Raw genomic sequence first — 17,914 nt, forward strand, 5'->3', positions numbered from 1 at the left:
AATGGAGAAGTGAGTTTACAGTTCGGGGCCTGGGGTCAGATCTCAGCTCTGGTTCTTTGGCAGGACTCTGCCCCTCCTCGAGCCTACTTCCTCAACTATAAAATGAGGGGATTCGACTTGATGACCTCTAAGGTGGGATGTCTCAGCTAGGAGGGACCTGAGATGTCCATCCTCTGTATGGTCCTTCTACTCAAGGTCACATGGTTATAAACTGGCCAACTAGAACTTGGACCCTGGGATTTGTAGTCCAAGTCAAATGCCATTCCATGGCACTTACAGGACCTCTGACCACTCTTTTTCTCCTTTCTTTTTCATTTATTTAGAATTTTATTTTCTCCCCCAATTACATGTAAAAAAGTTTTTTTTAACATACATTTTTAAAACTTTGTGTTCCAAATTCTCTTCCTCCCACTCTTCTCACCCTCCCTTAAGAATGCAAACAATTTGGGGCAGCTAGGTGGCCCACTGGATAAAGCACTGGCCCTGGAGTCAGGAGGACCTGAGTTCAAATCCGGCCTCAGACCCTTAACACTTACTAGCTGTGTGACCCTGGGCAAGTCACTTAACTCCAATCCCCCCCCCAAAGAATGCAAACAATTCAATGTAAGTTATACATGTGTAGTCATGTGAAACATTTCCATGTTAGTCCTGTTGTGAAAGAAAACAACCCAAAAAAACACCTTAAGAAAAAGAAACTGAAAAAATGATGCTTCACTCTGTATTCAGATGGCGCCAATTCTTTCTCTGGAGATGGTCACATTTCTCATCAGTCCTTCAGAGTTGAATTGGATCATTGTATTGCTGAGAATAGCTAAGCCATTCATAGTTGATCATCTTACAATGTTGCTGTTACTGTGACTACAGTAAACTTCACTTTGCATCAGATCATGTAAGCCTCTAACCACTCTTTATCTCCTTCTCTGGCTCCCCATATTCTTCTTCTTCTTCCCTGCTCCCCATCTTCTTTTTGATCCCTTAAAACCAGGAAACATGTGAGGGCCCTCTCCTTTTTCCTCTCTCTATCCTCCCCTGGCTTCCCAGACCCTGTTTTCTTCTTATTGTCCTCCTACCTCTCTGACCACTCCTTCTGTGTCTTCATTTATTTATTTATTTATTCATTCATTCACCTATTCATTCATTCATTCATTTACTTGCTCATTTATTAATTCATTAATTTATTTATTTTTGTGGGGCAATGAGGGTTAAGTGACTTGTCCAGGGTCACACAGTTAGTGTCAAGTGTCTTAGGTGAGATTTGAACTCAGGTCCTCCTGAATCCAGGGTCAGTGCTTTATTCACTGCACCACCTAGCTGCTCCCAGGAGGAGTGATGCCTCTCTTTCCCTCCTAACCTTTCTTGTTAATGTCATGGAATACCTTCCTTCACCCAGTCCCTATAAGCACTCTTCACTACTTCACCCCCTTTCCAGAAAACAATATTGCTATTGCTTCTGAAAAAGCCTTGTCAATCAATTCCCCTGTGTCTCTATTCACCTTCTCTGTGACTCTCCAGACCAAAACATTCGAATAGGACCCTAATTCTGTTGTATATATTTTTCTTCCCCTAGTAGAATGTAAGCTCCTTGAGGGTAGGGCTTGAATCTTTGTGTATTTGTTTCCCAAGTGCTTAGCACAAAGCTTTATTAAACGCACAGTAAGTGCTAAATAAAGTCACGCATGTATTCATTCATCTAGTCCAATTCCCTCTTTTTACAGTTGAGGAAAATGAAGCTTAGACAAGTTAAGTGACCTTCCCAAGATGCCACAGGTGGTATATCTTGGATGATGTCAGGCATTGGCTTGTTATTTGTTTAAGGGAGGAAGAAGAAGATCACAAGGCTGGCAGTGATGGCTATGATTGCAAAGATGATCTGTGGCATGGCTGGCATGTAGTGCTTGAGTATTTTCACCAGTGGGCCCAGAATTGCCCCAACCTGCTCTGTTGTAAGAATCAATCCAATGGACATGTTCCTGTTAGGATGAAGAAGATCTGATTGTTCTAAATTCAATACCTGTTAAATATCTCCTTCCTGTAACCCACTTTTAGTTGAGTCTATAGTGTGTATTCATGGAGTACTGAAATTCTTAAAAATCACAGGAAGCTCAGAGTTCTTGGAATTTATAGATTTGCAGAAAAAGAAACTATAGTTTATACTCCAAATGATCATCTCAAGAAATAGCCAGATATGTTAGTTTGATCTTGCTTCAATAGCTCTATTTTCCCTCTTTCTCCCTGGTATCTATAGCTGAATGTGTCAAGGATCAACCTCCTTCATCAGTAGTAAGGATGAAACTCCTTCATTGGTTGAAGTCTTGGAAGGGTGCCACTCTTTTCTCCTATCTCTACTCCTGGTAGAGTGGAAGTTTCTTCAGGATAGGGACTGTTGACTTATGTATTTCCTAGAAAAACTAGAGCAGCTATGTCCAACAAAGACAACAAAATAAATGGAAAGAATAACACAAAGCAGAGTTATGAGAAAACATATCTTCCCCCTTTCCCCACCTCTTTTGCATAGGTCAGAGGTCCATGAGCATAGAATATTATAGTTATTTTCAGGCTTTTTCAGTGCCCTGATCAATTTTATAGATTTTTTTCTCTTCCTTTTTTTCTTTTAAAAATCATTCTTTGTTATAAGCGATGACTCTCTAGGAGAAGGAGAGGGGGGAAGAATAAGAGGAGAAATTTAGGTGATGTGAAAACAAAATTTATCACTACATTTGCAAAAAGGATTAGCCTCACCATTTTCAGAAATCACAATGAAATCCTTTCTTCTTTCCCTCTTTCCTTTCTTGCTTCATTCCTCTAGTCCTCACTCTGTCTCCTCCTCTCCTTTCCTGTCTTTCTCATTCTTTATTTCCTTCCTTCTTTCCTCTTCTACAGGTGGGGTAACATAGAGGAGAGATTATAGGATCTGGAGTCAGAAAGCTTTGGGTTTCAATACATGAATGGTGGCATATATATTGCATGGAACCATGGAATCTGAGATTTGGATAGGATCTCAGTGTCCATCTAAAACAATTCATGCATGAAGGAATCCTCCTTACAATACACCCAATAAGTGGTTGTCCAGCATCAGTCGGAAGGCATCCAGGAAGGACGACCTCTTGAGGCAGCCCATCATCAGCCCAGTTGGGGATGACTGTAATTGTTGGGAAGCTTTTCCTGACATCAAGGCTAAATGAGCCTGTGAATGTCTACCAAAATTCCTGGTTCTGACCTTGTTAGGGTCAACCAGAACAAAGCTACTCCCCCCTCCATAAGACAACCCTTAGGGGGCAGCAAGGTGGCACAGTGGATAAAGCACTGGCCCTAGATTCAGGAGGACCTGAGTTCAAATCTGGCTTCAGACACTTGACACTTACTAGCTGTGTGACCCTGGGCAAGTCACTTAACCCTCATTACCCCACAAAAAAACCAAAAACCAAACCAAAACAAAGAGGTCTGCATAAGACAGCCCTTCAGATACTAAAAGACATGACTCATATTCTCCCTGAATCTGTCTTTCTTAAGACTAAATGTCCCAAGTTCCTTCAATTGCTCCTTTAGGTCATAAGCTGCCTCTGATCCCTTGGAAAGCCTCCTTTCCCCTTTTCCCCTTGCCTCAAAGCCTAATCTCTTACCTGGAGACAGAAATACATTGACAAGTATGAGCAGTCCAGCAAGAAGGAAGCAAGCCACTGCTATTGTTCGACGGCCAAGGCAGTTCATGATAAACAAGGCCCCAAACCTGCTGAGGAAGGTGGAAGCTCCCAAAAGAACCTGGAGCATTTGAATATTGTGCCCCAAGTCCTGAAGATCCAGAAAGAATCCATAGAAAAGCATCCCTGTTGTGAATCTGCAGCAGACAGTGGGGAAGGGGGAGAGAATCCATCACACTTGGAGCCCAGAGCTCACCATTAAATGCAGTTCAGTTCAACAAGCCTTTTTTTTTTTTTTTTTTGGTGAGGCAATTGGGGTTAAGTGACTTGCCCAGGGTCACACAGCTAGTAAGTGTCAAGGGTCTGAGGCCGGATTTAAACTCAGGTCCTCCTGAATCCAGGGCTAGTATTCTATCCACTGAGCCACCTAACTGCCCCTCAACAAGCCTTTCTGAAAGACCTGTTGGGTGCCAGGGCCTGTACTAGGTGCTAGGGACACAAACCCCTCAAGGAGTTCAGCTAGGGGTTGCAATGTTCCATGAATGCAGTTAAGTAAATAACAGATACATTCAGGAGGGCAAGGGGATCACTAAATGGGGTGATCAGAACAGGCTTCAGTGGGAGCTGGTGCCTGGGGCTGAGCCTTGAAGGCAGCCAAGGATTTGATAAGTCAAAGGTTAGGAAGGTATGTGTTCTAGGCATGAGGAACTGCAGAGCCAAGACAAAGAGTAGGGGATGGACTCCCTAGTGCAGGAGATAGCAAGAAAGTCATTTGTGGTTGTCACGTAGATAGAGCATGAACAGCAATAATGTTAAATAAGTCTGGAGCCATAATATGGAGACCTCTAAATGTCAGTTTCAGAAGTTCAGGGCAAACCCACCAGTGTGGTTGTAGTCTAAGCTTTTATGGGGATGTAGGGCCAAGGGAGATGTTACAAGCATTAGTTAATCTTAAATGTCTACTCACAAATTTAACTAAGTTTATCAACTCCCTTACTTTTAAGCCAAAAATAACTATCAACTAAGGACCAAAATTAAAATTATAAAGTTGTTGACAAAATGCAGTAGGTGATGACTGACTCAAAGCTTTCATAGTTATTGCATAATAGTCATAGAATCCGGGAATTTGGGGTGGGGGGAATAATTAGTAGCATTTGGATAAGAGTCAAAGGAGAGAGTAACAGAACTGAAATTAGTGTAGGATTATACTACAGACCACTTTGACAGAAAGAGAAAGTGCATGAAGAGTTGGACAAATTAATCACAAACCTGACACGTTGGAGTAGGAAAGTATGTTAATAAGGACTTTCAATTACCTAAATATTTGTTGGAATGCAATCTGCCAAAAACAGGGAAGCTATAAAATTAATAATTTACCTTACATGTAATTTGTAAAATAAAATTCTAAACAAACAAAAATTAATGATTTACCTTGAGAATTTCATGCTTTAAAAAGATTAAAGAAATTGTAATTATGTCCCTGACTCTGTTCAATGTAGAGAAACTGAATATTGAAGAAATGTTAAGATCTTTGGGATCAGGGGACTAATCCATCCTAGAGTTCATGACAGAGAAAGCGAGGAAGCAGGACCTAGTTTGACATGCATCTTGGATTTGGGAGGGCCAATTTCAAAGGGTTTAGAGAAAGTATAGGGAGGATCCTAAGGCTTTTTGTAAGGGAAATTGTCCTGAGGAGAGGAAGCTCCTAAAAATGACATTCTGAAGACACAAAGAGGAATGTGGTGCATTGCCTAGTGTTCATTGAATCTGTGATATGGGTGGAGAGGGAGATGAGGACCTTACATTGAATGAAGCCTGGGGGTATGGTGCTTGAAAAGTCTACATATCTTGGGAGGGGGGGGTAGAGTTGGATCCACTGGGGGCAACTGGTACCTGGAAGCATGGGAGAACATGAATACAGGGAGGAAATTTCCAGGCAAATAAAGAAACAATGTCCAACAAGAGTGTGTATAGACCAGTTGTGGGGTAGGGAACCTACCATGGTGCAGTGTACTCTCTGACAACTACATTGTTCTGGGAGTGAGGTGCAATGGAAAAGGGGAATCTCTGGGATAACGCCTACAAACCAGTGGTAGAAAATTCCTAGAATGGAGAGTCATTAGAATGGATCTCTTAGAAGCTTCAGTTGTAAGATGGATATAGACAAAAGAAAGAAACCATATGATTAGACTTTTATGAAGCAGAGAATGAGATTCTGGAGTAAATAGAAAGAAAAGATAGATAATAAAGAGAGGGAAAGAAATTATTTTTGTAAAGGGGTACAAAAGATGAAATTGCAAAAAGTAATGAAAAGGACTCCTGAAAGGGAGGTATAGAAAGGGGAGATCCACTTGACATAGAGGAAAATGGAGGGGAAGAGTTATACAACAACATTAAAATGAGAAAGAAAAAAACACCTAATAAACAAAACTCTAAAGAGGAAGGGGGTAACAAAAAAGAAGAGGGAATCAGTTGTAAGAAGAAGAGAATCAGTGAAAATAGGGCCACCATAAAGAAAGATGAAAGGAAAGTATTACTATGTTTACAGCAGAAGAGGGAAAAAAATCTTAACTTGAAAAATATCCCTAATTTTAGAGACAGGGGAAAATATAAACCTAACTCATAATCTTAAATGTGAATGGATTAATCAATCCAATAAATGAAAAAGTCACAGATTGAATAAAAAACAAAATCCTACAATCTGTTGCTTGCAAGAAAAACACTTAAAAAACAAAGACATACACAAAAAACCTGAGGCGATGGGAAAAATTTTACTATGCAAAAAGCAGAAATTATCATTATTCTATCAGACAAAATAAGAATATTAAAAAATTTTAAAAGGATAAAAAAGGAAATTATGCTGAAAAGAAGCAAAGATAAAAACCAATATCATTAATACACTGACACAGAACAAATGCTTTAGCTTCCAAATTCATAAAGGAAACATCTGAACTTCGAGAAAACATATACTAAAATAATAGTGACAGGAGACTTTAATGTAACTCTATTCATTTTAGAGAAGTCTTACATAAAGATAAAGAAAAGGTAAAATATAAAGCTTTACAAATTTCAGTAGAAACCGAATAGAACAGGAAAAAATGTATGTAATTCTCTGCACCATATGAAACTTTATAAAAATTGACCATGTAATAGGACACAGAGATATTACAAACAAATGTAAAGAGGCAGAAATAGTTAATATATCCTATGCAGACCATAATACAATAAAAATAATTTTTTTCAGCAACTATAAACAAAGGATACAGTTCCAAAGGGAAACTAAACATTAAATCTTAAGTAATGAATGAGTCAAAGGATAAATAATAAAAATAATTAATAACCAGGTAAAAGAAAATGATAATGATGATTCAATAGATTACAATTTCTGAGATTTATTTAGTGCAATCCTCAGAGGGAAAATCATATACTTAACATTCATACATTAACCAAATAGAAAATGAAAGGACCAGTGAATTAAATATTCATTAAAAAAGTTGAAAATCAGTAAAGAAACCTAAAATAAGCACAAAATAAGAAATATAAAAGATTAAGGAGGAAATAGGTAAATTGGAAACAAAGAGGATTCTTGTTTTGATATAGGTAGACTCAGTGACTTTGGAGGTCCCCTTTGACATTGAAACTGCATGATTCTGGAACCAAGCTATCTATTTAACCTGTCATTTGAGGAAGGATGGACAAAGAGAAGAAGCATGGAAGAATGCTTGAGATGACTGGTGCCACCAGCACTGCTCTCTTGAGACAAGATGTAGGATTTTTTGTTTGGTTGCTTTTTTCCCCCTTTTTTTCTTTTTTCTTTTTGTTTTCTTACCGGATCTGTGATTTCATTGATGAATCAAGCTAGTGGGTAAAGAAACAAACTCTCAATGGAAATTGTCATCTTCTCTGCAACTTAGTCTTAGAGTTTTGTCTGCAGCCCTGACAGGTTAAGAGAATTGCCCTGTGTCACAGGATGTGCTCAGGATGTGGGAGAAATGTGCCTTAGTCTGAAGTCAGCTCTATATCCACTGCCCACTATACTGGGGGACGGGGGGGGGATACCCTTTTCTTTTACTGAACCAGCTTCTATTCATCATGTTCACATGTAAGACCAAGGCTTTTAGTTAAAATTTTTTCCCCTAAACCAGTGTTCAGTACCTCCTTTGAGACTAGAGAAATTCTCTATCGATGGTTTGGCTGGGCAAAGGAGACACAGTAGTAAATGACTACAGTAATCTACTGTTTGATAAACCCAAAGACTCCAGTTTCCGAGATAGGAATGCAGTATTTGACAAAAACTGCTAGGAAAACTGGAAGATAGTATGGCAGAAACTAGCATAGACCAATATCTTACACCATATACAAAAATAAGGTCAAAATGGGTACATGATTTAGATATAAAGGGTGATACCATAGGTAAATTAGGAGAGGAGAAATTCTCTTTTCCCAAGTTACTACCTACTAATTCTTTAACATAGTCAATATGTTAGGAATAAGTTGGAGCTCATAATTTTCCATCTTTATTGAATCTTTCATTCATTCTTTTTTCATATGTTTCCTCTTGCCCTATATGATATATGATTTTCTTTATTTTCTTTATTTATTTTTTGGTGGGGCAATGAAGGTTAAGTGACTTACCCAGGGTCATACAACTAGTAAGTGTCAAGTGTCTGAGGCCGGATTTGAACTCAGGTTCTCCCTAATCCAAGAATGGTGCTTTATCCCCTGTGCCACCTAGCTGCCCCTCCACTATGATATATGATTTTATACTATTAATCTTCCTCATCTTCTCTGAGTGAACACCTGAGACAATAAGAGATTTAGGTAGTGGCCCATACTACTTACCAAGTTTATATAAGGTCACTTCTCCCAAGTATGCTGTTTGCACAATGAGCCTTTGGGTCCTAAGGTCTTAGGTACAGTTTCTGTGAAATTTACTATCTATACAGAAGCAGCTTTTTAGGATAAGACAGAAGAGACCTTATAACATGCTTGGTATTCAACTTTGTCTTGACAGCTGAAGATCCTATCATTTATCTAATTGTGCAGAGGGGCATTTTCCTTGCACCCACTATATGGCTAGTGCATATTGTCTTCCTCTGAAAAATCCCTTAATGACATCTTTAATTCCTGTTTTCCAGAGTTTCTCATTGGCTCTAATGTGAAGCATGTTCACACCCACTTTGTGCCTTTCAATCTCCCTCTGGATGATATTCATTGCCAGATCTTTGAAGCCTGGTGTTCCACATCTCCCTGCCATACACAATGCTGGTAATATATCAGTATTAGGAAGAAGGGTCTTTGTTTCTGGGGGAAGCTTAGAGTCATCAAAGGAGGTCTGCAGTTTTCTGCAGGACACTCAGCATGCATACCTCATCCTATTGCTTTCTGGGTTCAACACATTGGTCATGGGGACTGTCTCTTCCAGTGAGTTATATCACACTTGGAAAACAGCAAAAAAGTTTCACCTAAGAGAAACATTTAAATATGAAAAACCAGAGGTTTAGGGGAGAAACCTTGGGATGGAAAAAAGGGAGATATTTTTGTAGGTTAGAGAGGGAAAAGATGTTCTCCAACCTTCACATAGAACAAGGTCTATAGGATGAATCTGAGGTGTTTTTTTTTTTCAAGTTTCATGAAAGGCATTGTGTAATTTAAGATTCTAAATGTGGATTCTAATCTGTTCCCCCAGTTTTGGGGGAAACTGACTAAAATCACTGATAAAACGAGTTTAGGTTTTTAAGGGTTTATTGGAAAATAGGAAGAAAAAGATTGAGAGCAGAATTCCAACAGCCTGGCATTCCTATCTTTCCTCAAATTTCCTGTGAAGTTCTCTGCCGCCACCACCATCAAGTCAGGAACCCAAAAAGCCCCAGAGCTTTCCGCGCAGGCTCCCTTTCCTCCTTCCTGTCTCCTCCCAGACCATAGGAGGCTCCTCAAGTTGATTGGCTGGTAGCCTTAATAGACAGCCCCCATGAGCAAACGTCATTTCCTGACGCCAAGGAAAAGCCACAATGCCTCTGAGGCATTTTCCTCATGGTGGAGCTTTCCCACGGCAAGTCTCCAGTAGGTGACATCATTCCAATCATTACAGCATCTTTAGAATGATGCATGAGTGCACTTGGCATGTAGGGAGAGTGAGGGATAAACAGCTGGGCTGCCCAAGTATTGCACTGATACCTATGATATGTGAAGAGACCTAGAGGAAGATTGACAAATGAGTTGCAAAGTGGGTAGAGAGCAAGACCTGGAATCAGTAAGCTCTGATTTCAAATACAGGCTCAAATACTGTTTGTTTGACTCGGGGCAAGTCACTTATCCTCAGTCTGCCTCAGTTTCCTTCTCTATAAAATGGGGTAATAATAGCACCTATCTCAAAGTGTTGTTATGAGGGGCAAATGGGAAAATAGCTGTCAAATGCTCTGTGAACCTTAAGACTCATATGAATGCTAGGTACCATTATCACCTTTATTGCTCTACCACTTTGGATAGATCCTTCAAGGAAGACTTGTGGATTGATTTGGATAAACAAGTACACAAGATGAGAAAGAAGGTGACTGTGGGTTTGAATCTTCACCAGTGGAAGGAGAATGCATGTCCCTGAGGTCTTGAATCCATGGAAGCATAATGATAATTGTCGGATGCCTTGAGATAGATCTCCAATATCACGTAAGAAAGTGTTGGGGGCTCTTCTTGGCCTGTGATTTAAAAAATCCGAAATAGGACTAGGATGAGTGCCCCGAGGAGGGGAGCCAGGATGCTCAAGGTCATCGTGTTCTTGTCACTTGAAGGAACTGAGGGTGTTTCATTTGGAGAAGAGAAGCCTTGGGGAGGGGGGACACGAGCGCTGCCTTCAGGGACCTGCACAGCTGACACATGGAAGAGAGCAAACATTTGCTCCACATGGCCTCAGAAGCAGAACTGGGAGTTATTGGTGGAAGTTACAAAGAGGCAGATTGAAGCTTGATGTAAAGAACAATCTCAATAGTTAGATCTGTTTGAAGGTAGAATGAACTGTGCCAAGAGATACTGGATTGCCTCTTACTAGAGGTTTGTAGCAGAAGCTGGATAAGAGTTGGGAGGTGATGTTGATGCAATACTGCTCAGTGAATTCCTTAAATCCAGCTTAAATAAGATAACCTTTGAAGGCTTTTCAAACTCTTTGTTGTTGTTGAGTTGTTTCAGTTGTGTCTGACTCTTCATCACCTCATTGGGTATTTTCTTGGCAAGTATTTGGAGTGGTTTGCCATTTCCTTCTCCAGATCATTTTACAGAAAAGGAAATGAAAAGAAATAGGGTTAAGTGACATGCTCAAGGTCACACAGCTATTAAGTATCTGAGGTCAGATTTGAACTCAGAAAGATGAGACTTTCTGATTCCAGGGATGTCATGCTATCCACTGTGTCACCTAGCTCTAAAATTGTACAATTCTGTGCATCAGAGGGAGAGGATTGCAGCTCAGCTTGTCTTTTTCTACTTCCTAGTTACTTTGTCTACCTGAGGGATTCTTTTGGAGTTGCTTGTAGGCTTGAACATTCCTCATACATTTTAAGGAACCTACCATGAAAAGGACATACAGAGGATTCTTCTACGCAGGACAGGAAAGTGGATCAAATCCAACATGGTATAATGGGTTTGTGTTGTACCCAGCTCCTTCTCCATGGTGGATCTCAAAGCCTTTTGGGAGAACAGTCAAGAACAGAGTCAATCTGGAGGTTAAGGTATGGAAGAACAGGAGAAAGGAGAAGGAAGGATTGGGTCAGGAAGAGGTTTTAGGCAGGGACTGAGACTAAATGAAAGCTCGTTGGCTATGACCCCAAGGCCTCATCAAGCCTTTCCTTACTTCAATGACAAGCTCTATAACATGCCCAGGGGAGCCATACCTGTGTCCATAGGACCAAAGGAGTACCACTGAGAAGCCTCAGGCAGTGCAAGATCAGCAGAGACAGCAGGCTGTGCCCAGGTCGGTCACTACAGCATGAGGGGCACACCTTGACCCCATATATGACCTGTGGGTGCTCCTCCATGGAACTACTGATGTAAATAAATGGAGCCCTCTGTGCACCATCAGTGCATTTTAAGAAAACATTAATGGAAATGCATCATAGGCACTGTTTGAATGAGATGGCTAAATGTTCTTCAGAACTTAGTCATTTCTAGCATACCTGCATCATAAAAGCTAACGAGCAACAGAGGAAAAAACTATTATTTTTTTTTTTTTTTGGTGAGGCAATTGGGGGTAAGTGACTTGCCCAGGGTCACACAGCTAGGAAGTATCAAGTGTCTGAGGCCGGATTTGAACTCAGGTCCTCCTGAATCCAGGGTCGGTGCTTTATCCACTGTGCCACCTAGCTGCCCCAAAACTATTAGTTTTAGCACTAGCCTGGAGACAGAAATCTGGGTTCAAATCTTGTCATTGATTCTTCCTGTGTGCCCCAAGCCGACTAGTCCCTTATTCTCCCTGTGCCTGGGTTTTCTTATTTGTAAAATGAGGGGGTTCAGCTAGAAAGCAGCTGAGGTCCCTTCCAGCTTCAACTCTATGATTGCATGGTCCCCAAATATGTCCTGATCACACACATTCCCTGTGTATGTGTGTGTGTGTGCCTCTCAATGCATATGGAGTAGAGCAGAAAGAGTGCTGACTCGGGAGTCAGAATATATGGGCTCATATCTCTCCTTTAATACTGCTGTGAACTTGTTCAAGTCACTAGCATACTCTATGAACCTCAGTTTCGTCATCTGTAAAAGAAGGGGGTTGGCCTAGGTGGCCTATAGAAGCCCTTATATGGTGTTAAAGGTTAAAATTCTAGCTAAACTGTCTAAAATATCTAATGAGTGGTCACCAATAAATTATAAGCTTTAGCAAGAGTTAGACTTTTAAGCATTTATTAAGGAGAATAAGAATTTGGTAAAGAGAGAGAGAAAGGCCTAGATTTCTATCTATTAAAGGGAGAGCACATTTTTAGCTCCCTTCTCCGCCCGCGTCCTCAGGAAAGAGAGCCCCAGAGCGAGCGCCAGTCTCTCCCTTCCTCCTCCCACTAGCCGCGTCACTTCCTGACGCCAAAGAAAAGACTCCTGGTCTTGCCCTCAAAGACCTTCACTTCATGGGTAGAACTCTTCTACAGTAAGTCTCCAGCAGGTGGCGTTATTCCAATCGTTACAGTTCCCCGCTTTGTTTCCTCAAGAAACGGTACGTTTCCTTGATGAAACAGTCAAAAATAACAGAATATAATAACCTATGCTAACAATATGTTAATAACAATATAGAAAAGGGAGAGATGAAAGTTTTTGTCCAGAGGGGCGATTTTTTTGTCCTCATGAACCGACGCTTTGACATTGGTCTTGCAAAGGGAGGGCCTCTGCAGAGAATACATATTTGGTTTTTTTTTTTTTTTTTTGCAGGCAATGGGGGTTAAGTGACTTGCCCAGGGTCACACAGCTAGTAAGTGTCAAGTGTCTGAGGCCGGATTTGAACTCAGGTACTCCTGAATTCAGGGCCGGTGCTTTAACCACTGTGCCATCTAGCTGCCCCCAGAGAATGCATATTACAGATGGTGTATATTATAACAGAAAAAGAAAAGAGAAAAAAACAAAACAAAACTGTTCATTTAAAGTCTCTGAAAGTCTTTTCTCAGATGTCCTCTAGGTGTAGTCGTGGAATGGAAGTCTTTTCAGGGGTTGATGTGTGGATGCTGGTAATCAGCCAGGAAATTTCCTACAAAATTGATCTTAACACAACTTTAAAATAGCTTTGTCAATAATCAAATCAAACAATAAAAGTTCTCAAAAACATGTCTAAGGGAATTCATAATCTTAGTTGTTACACATGAAACATATAATAAAACAAAAATTGAAACATTCTTTAAAATTATAATATTACTATAGTCCCCCTTATGGAGGGTAATTGAGAAGACAATTGCTGCAATATTAATTATTAAAAATAATTTTTATCTTTGTTTCATCACTTTTTGCATCATCTGCCTAATTATCCTCATGCCATTATGAGAAATTTTAAAATCTAATATAATTAGTAACAGATATCAAGGCCAAATTCAACACTGTTATTTTTCATGACACCTGAGATAATTATGGGGGTTACCATAAAAGAGCAGAGAAATGATGGGATATGAGCATTCTCACACTTGAGCAATATATACTGCCCATGCAGTATGCCAGGCTTAAAATAGGTGGATGGAATACACGTCCATGCCACTGAACATATTGGAGGAAACTGAGTCAGACTTAATCAGATGCATGGGATTGAGATGTCCATGGCATCAGGCATATAGGAGGGAGCATAGAAGCCAGGTGTAGAAGTGAGATGGGTGGGATGAATACTTCCAGCCATCTGTACAATATTGTGGGGAAAAAGAGAATAAAATATTAAACCAAGAGAATCCAACCTCAACATTTGTCAAAAGCCGTTCCCTCGGCCATACCTTGACTTCATGCATGTCTCCCCTCATGTGACAGTTCAGTGTCTGCTCTTGCATGTATTCCTCTTGTGCTGATAACTCAGAATAAAGGCAATTAATGTCTTAAATGATAAGTTCCCATAATCCAAGTCTCATATGTATTTAAAATTGAGGATAATAAATGATTGCAAAAAATGTGAATATATCTTGACTCAAAATATAATATATAATTATGCAACAATTTCAAATAATACCCTTTTTTTTACTTAGTATACAATTACTTTTGTGAAAAATCAGAACATATTTAAATACAAGTTAAAGCACAACAGAATCTCAAAGAAAACTTTTTTTTTTGAAAAAAGAAAACTTACAAATGTTCCCCTCTTTTTATTTTTTTTGGAATATGCTTATCAAAAATAATACTTCTAGAATCAATTTACACTTGCCATGGCAACCAATTTGCCAGGGAAATGCTTTAAAGAGTTTGATCAAATAATCAGTTGAGAAAAAATAACAAAAACAAACAACTCAGAATATGGGGGGCGAGAGTGAGCGCCAGTCTCTCCCTTCCTCCTCCCACTAGCCGCGTCACTTCCTAACGCCAAAGAAAAGACTCCTGGTCTTGCCCTCAAAGACCTTCACTTCATGGGTGGAACTCTTCTACAGTAAGTCTCCAGCAGGTGGCGTTATTACAATCGTTACAATGGGGACCTATTATTGTATGGACTTATGTTTCCTGCACATGTCCACTCTACATATTGATGCAGTGTAGTAAAACTGTTGAATGTGTTCCCTAGGTTTATGAGGGAAATGTTCTACTGATACTTTTTCATTATGCTATTTCACTAAAATTTGCTTTGCTTTGGCTTTTGCTCATTGGCTGAACACAAAAAGCAATGATACCAGTGGGGGCTCATGAGCTATGGTTCTGAGAGGATGTAGCTTAACAGAGAGAACACCTTGCTTCTGTAGTATTTTCCCCTCATCCTTGCAGTAGGACAGAAGGCTGAGGCTTTAGCTTGGACAGAGGGCACTTTTCTTTCAGTTGCTGTGAGAATTTGGTCTCATTGTAATTCAAAGTGTAGGACCCAGGGATGGTCCTGTTTGGTACCCCATATATGAGTTAGGGAAATTCCCCTTGGAGCTACATATGGATGAGTGAGGAACCTGAGGCTTGAGAGATGAAGTGACTTGTCTATGATGACCCAACAAGGATGTGACTGAGGAAGATTTAAAGTCATGTCTCCTGACCAAAGAACCTAGTGTTCTCTCCACATTGTCTGCAGGAGCTGGCTTCTGTACCTCCCTTGTGTTCCCGTGATTTACTGGAGTACAGCTCATCAAACTCATTTCATACAAATTCCAGTAGGATTCTTTTTCTAAATTTGCCACGTGTGAGTTAGGTGATCCTTGGTAGTCAAGCCACAGTCAAGGCTGTTATGGGACCAAAAGGAGTCAGGGGGTAAGCATTTATTAAGCACCTAGTATGTGACAAGCACTGTGCTAAGTGCATTACCTGTATAAGTTCATTTCATATTCATTATATAATTGTCTCATCAACCATTTTACATTGTCTAATGTAAAGAATTAATTGTTATTTGAGGTTTTTATGCCTCAGCGCGCACTGGCCTGGGGCTCCACAAACCGCATGGTGCTCTACCCACTGGTTGTAGGTGTTGCCAGGGCTGGCACCTCACTCATCACCACTCGCGACGCCTACATGGGCCTAGCAAAATTATAATGATTGGAAGCCTAGTGAGGGCAGTCATGTGACTGTCAGAGTGGCCATCCCATTGGCTGGGGCTGTGTGGGGAGTTTCTAGGTTTGGGGGAGGAGAATTGGGCATTGTAGGTGGAGGCTGGAAAGCGACAGGCATTCTGCTGCGTATTTTCAGCTGATTTCTGGGCGGTGCTATTTTTTCAGGTATTATAATTTCCCTTTCCCCATTTTATTTCCTTTCCCTTGATCCTACTGATCCTGTTTGTGTTTTGTTTTTAAGTTCGTTCTTGTTAAAATAAATCTTGTTCTGTTTTGAGGGAGGCTGCCAGTCTCCTTTCTTGCCCCAATATTGCGGCGAGTCGCTTAGCTAGCACTCCCCAATTAAAAATTGGTCCCCACACTCCTTATAGAATGGCAGGGGGTAGGGTTAAACCACTGACCGAAAAAGAAAAGAGGAGAAAGTGGAAAGGGAAGGGATATGGAGAATGACACTGGAGACAGGAGGGGAGAAGGGCAGAGGGCTGTAGGGAACCTCTTAAACCAGAGAGGAGAGAGACTCCATTCCCGCCCTCCACTAGGACATCCTCACACCTTTCATAGTTCAAGTCCTTCTCCCCGACTCTGATTTCTCTCTCTGACACAGCCAGGCAGGCCCAAAGATTGATGGCTTCCAACAGGCAAATTTATTGTAGCCTCCAGGGACCCTCAATCACCAAGTCCCTCTACTTGGCCATTATGGATTAAATTAGCCACCCTTATCCTTTACCTGTTCCCTTGCCCAGCAAGATTTGGAGAAGGCTCATCAGAGATTGGACTTTCTTCTTGGTAGGCCCTTGGCTCTTGGGCTTGAGTTGAAAAGCCATCATTTCCAACATCCCAGCCCTGGCTCCTCCTTCCCCTCTCACCTCAATAGTCAGGGTCTTGTCCTTTACTCCATTGATTTTTGCAACTTGTCTGAGCACCTTTAAGGCATCATCACATTTGTTGTGGACAATCAGCCATCTAGCAGACTCTGGTAACCACCTAATTAAATAGGGCATGACAGTATAGTTAATCCTCCATTTTCTTCTTGTTGAAAACAACACTTCTTGTGTATAGCAGATCTGAGGTTCTTTTTTTTAAAAAAACTACAACTAATTACTTTGTATTATTTAACATGCAAAAGAAAGTTCATGTGTAAAAGCTTTCATTGCCAATTATCCTATGCCACAGCTCTCTGACAAGATGGCCAGAGTTACTGATCAACCAAAGCCCTTTTGAATTTTTCCCTTTAATATATGGTACTACTTTTTTAAAAAAAATATTTATTTTTGGGTGAGGCAGTTGGGGTTAAGTGACTTACTCAAGGTCACACAGCTAGTTAAGTGTCAAGTGTCTGAGGCTGGATTTGAACTCAGGTCCTCCCGAATCCAGGGCCAGTGCTCTATCCACTGCGCCACCTAGCTGCCCCAAATTTTTCCCTTTAAATGAGTCAGGACGGGGCTTTCTTTTGGCTCAATCTGACCTCCCCTATACATATTCAAATAGACTATGGGAAAAACTTCCAAAGTTGCCAATAGATTAGACAGGATTGAAATAATCATTTCATTCTTTTAGACTCTAAGTGGCAAATATTTGCCTCCTTCTCTGTCCCAGGGGAGTATTCCTCTCCAGTGCACAATTCAGCATGAATTTGATTCTTGTATCAGCAATGCAAATGCAGATAGGAGAATTTTATTATTTGAATATGTCTTGAATCTCTGCCCAGGAAATAGATATTTCCTTCCATCCTAAGTGAAGTTTTCTGATCTTTTCTGTTTTTTGGCAGGGCAATGAGGGTTAAGTGACTTGCCCAGGGTCACACAGTTAATAATTGTCAAGTGTCTGAGGCTGGATTTGAACTCTGGTCCTCCTGACTCCAGGACCAGTGCTTTATCCACTGTGCCACCTAACTTTCCCTTCTGATCTTTTCTATTAGAAATATTTTGTTTCCTTTATTTTTAGTCTGTCCTCTAAATCCTCTTCATTCCCTCATTCCACTCATAAAAGAACAAATAAATAAATATGGCAGGTCTAGCATCTCCTTGTTATAATTTCAAGGTTAAAACAAATGCCTCCTGAATTTATCTAACATTTCATCTCCATGGTCTTTATTAGGAAGATTCT

The 17,914-nt window shown here is 40.4% G+C and overlaps 1 pseudogene; it reads right to left on the reverse strand.

The window, feature by feature from the left end:
* Nucleotides 1-897: 897 nt before the first annotated feature.
* Nucleotides 898-17,914, reverse strand: part of LOC122731796 — a 32,376-nt pseudogene continuing 15,359 nt past the window's right edge.

The sequence above is a fragment of the Dromiciops gliroides genome, chromosome 6 (genome assembly GCF_019393635.1).
Source record: "Dromiciops gliroides isolate mDroGli1 chromosome 6, mDroGli1.pri, whole genome shotgun sequence".
In the NCBI taxonomy this organism is placed as follows: domain Eukaryota; kingdom Metazoa; phylum Chordata; class Mammalia; order Microbiotheria; family Microbiotheriidae; genus Dromiciops; species Dromiciops gliroides.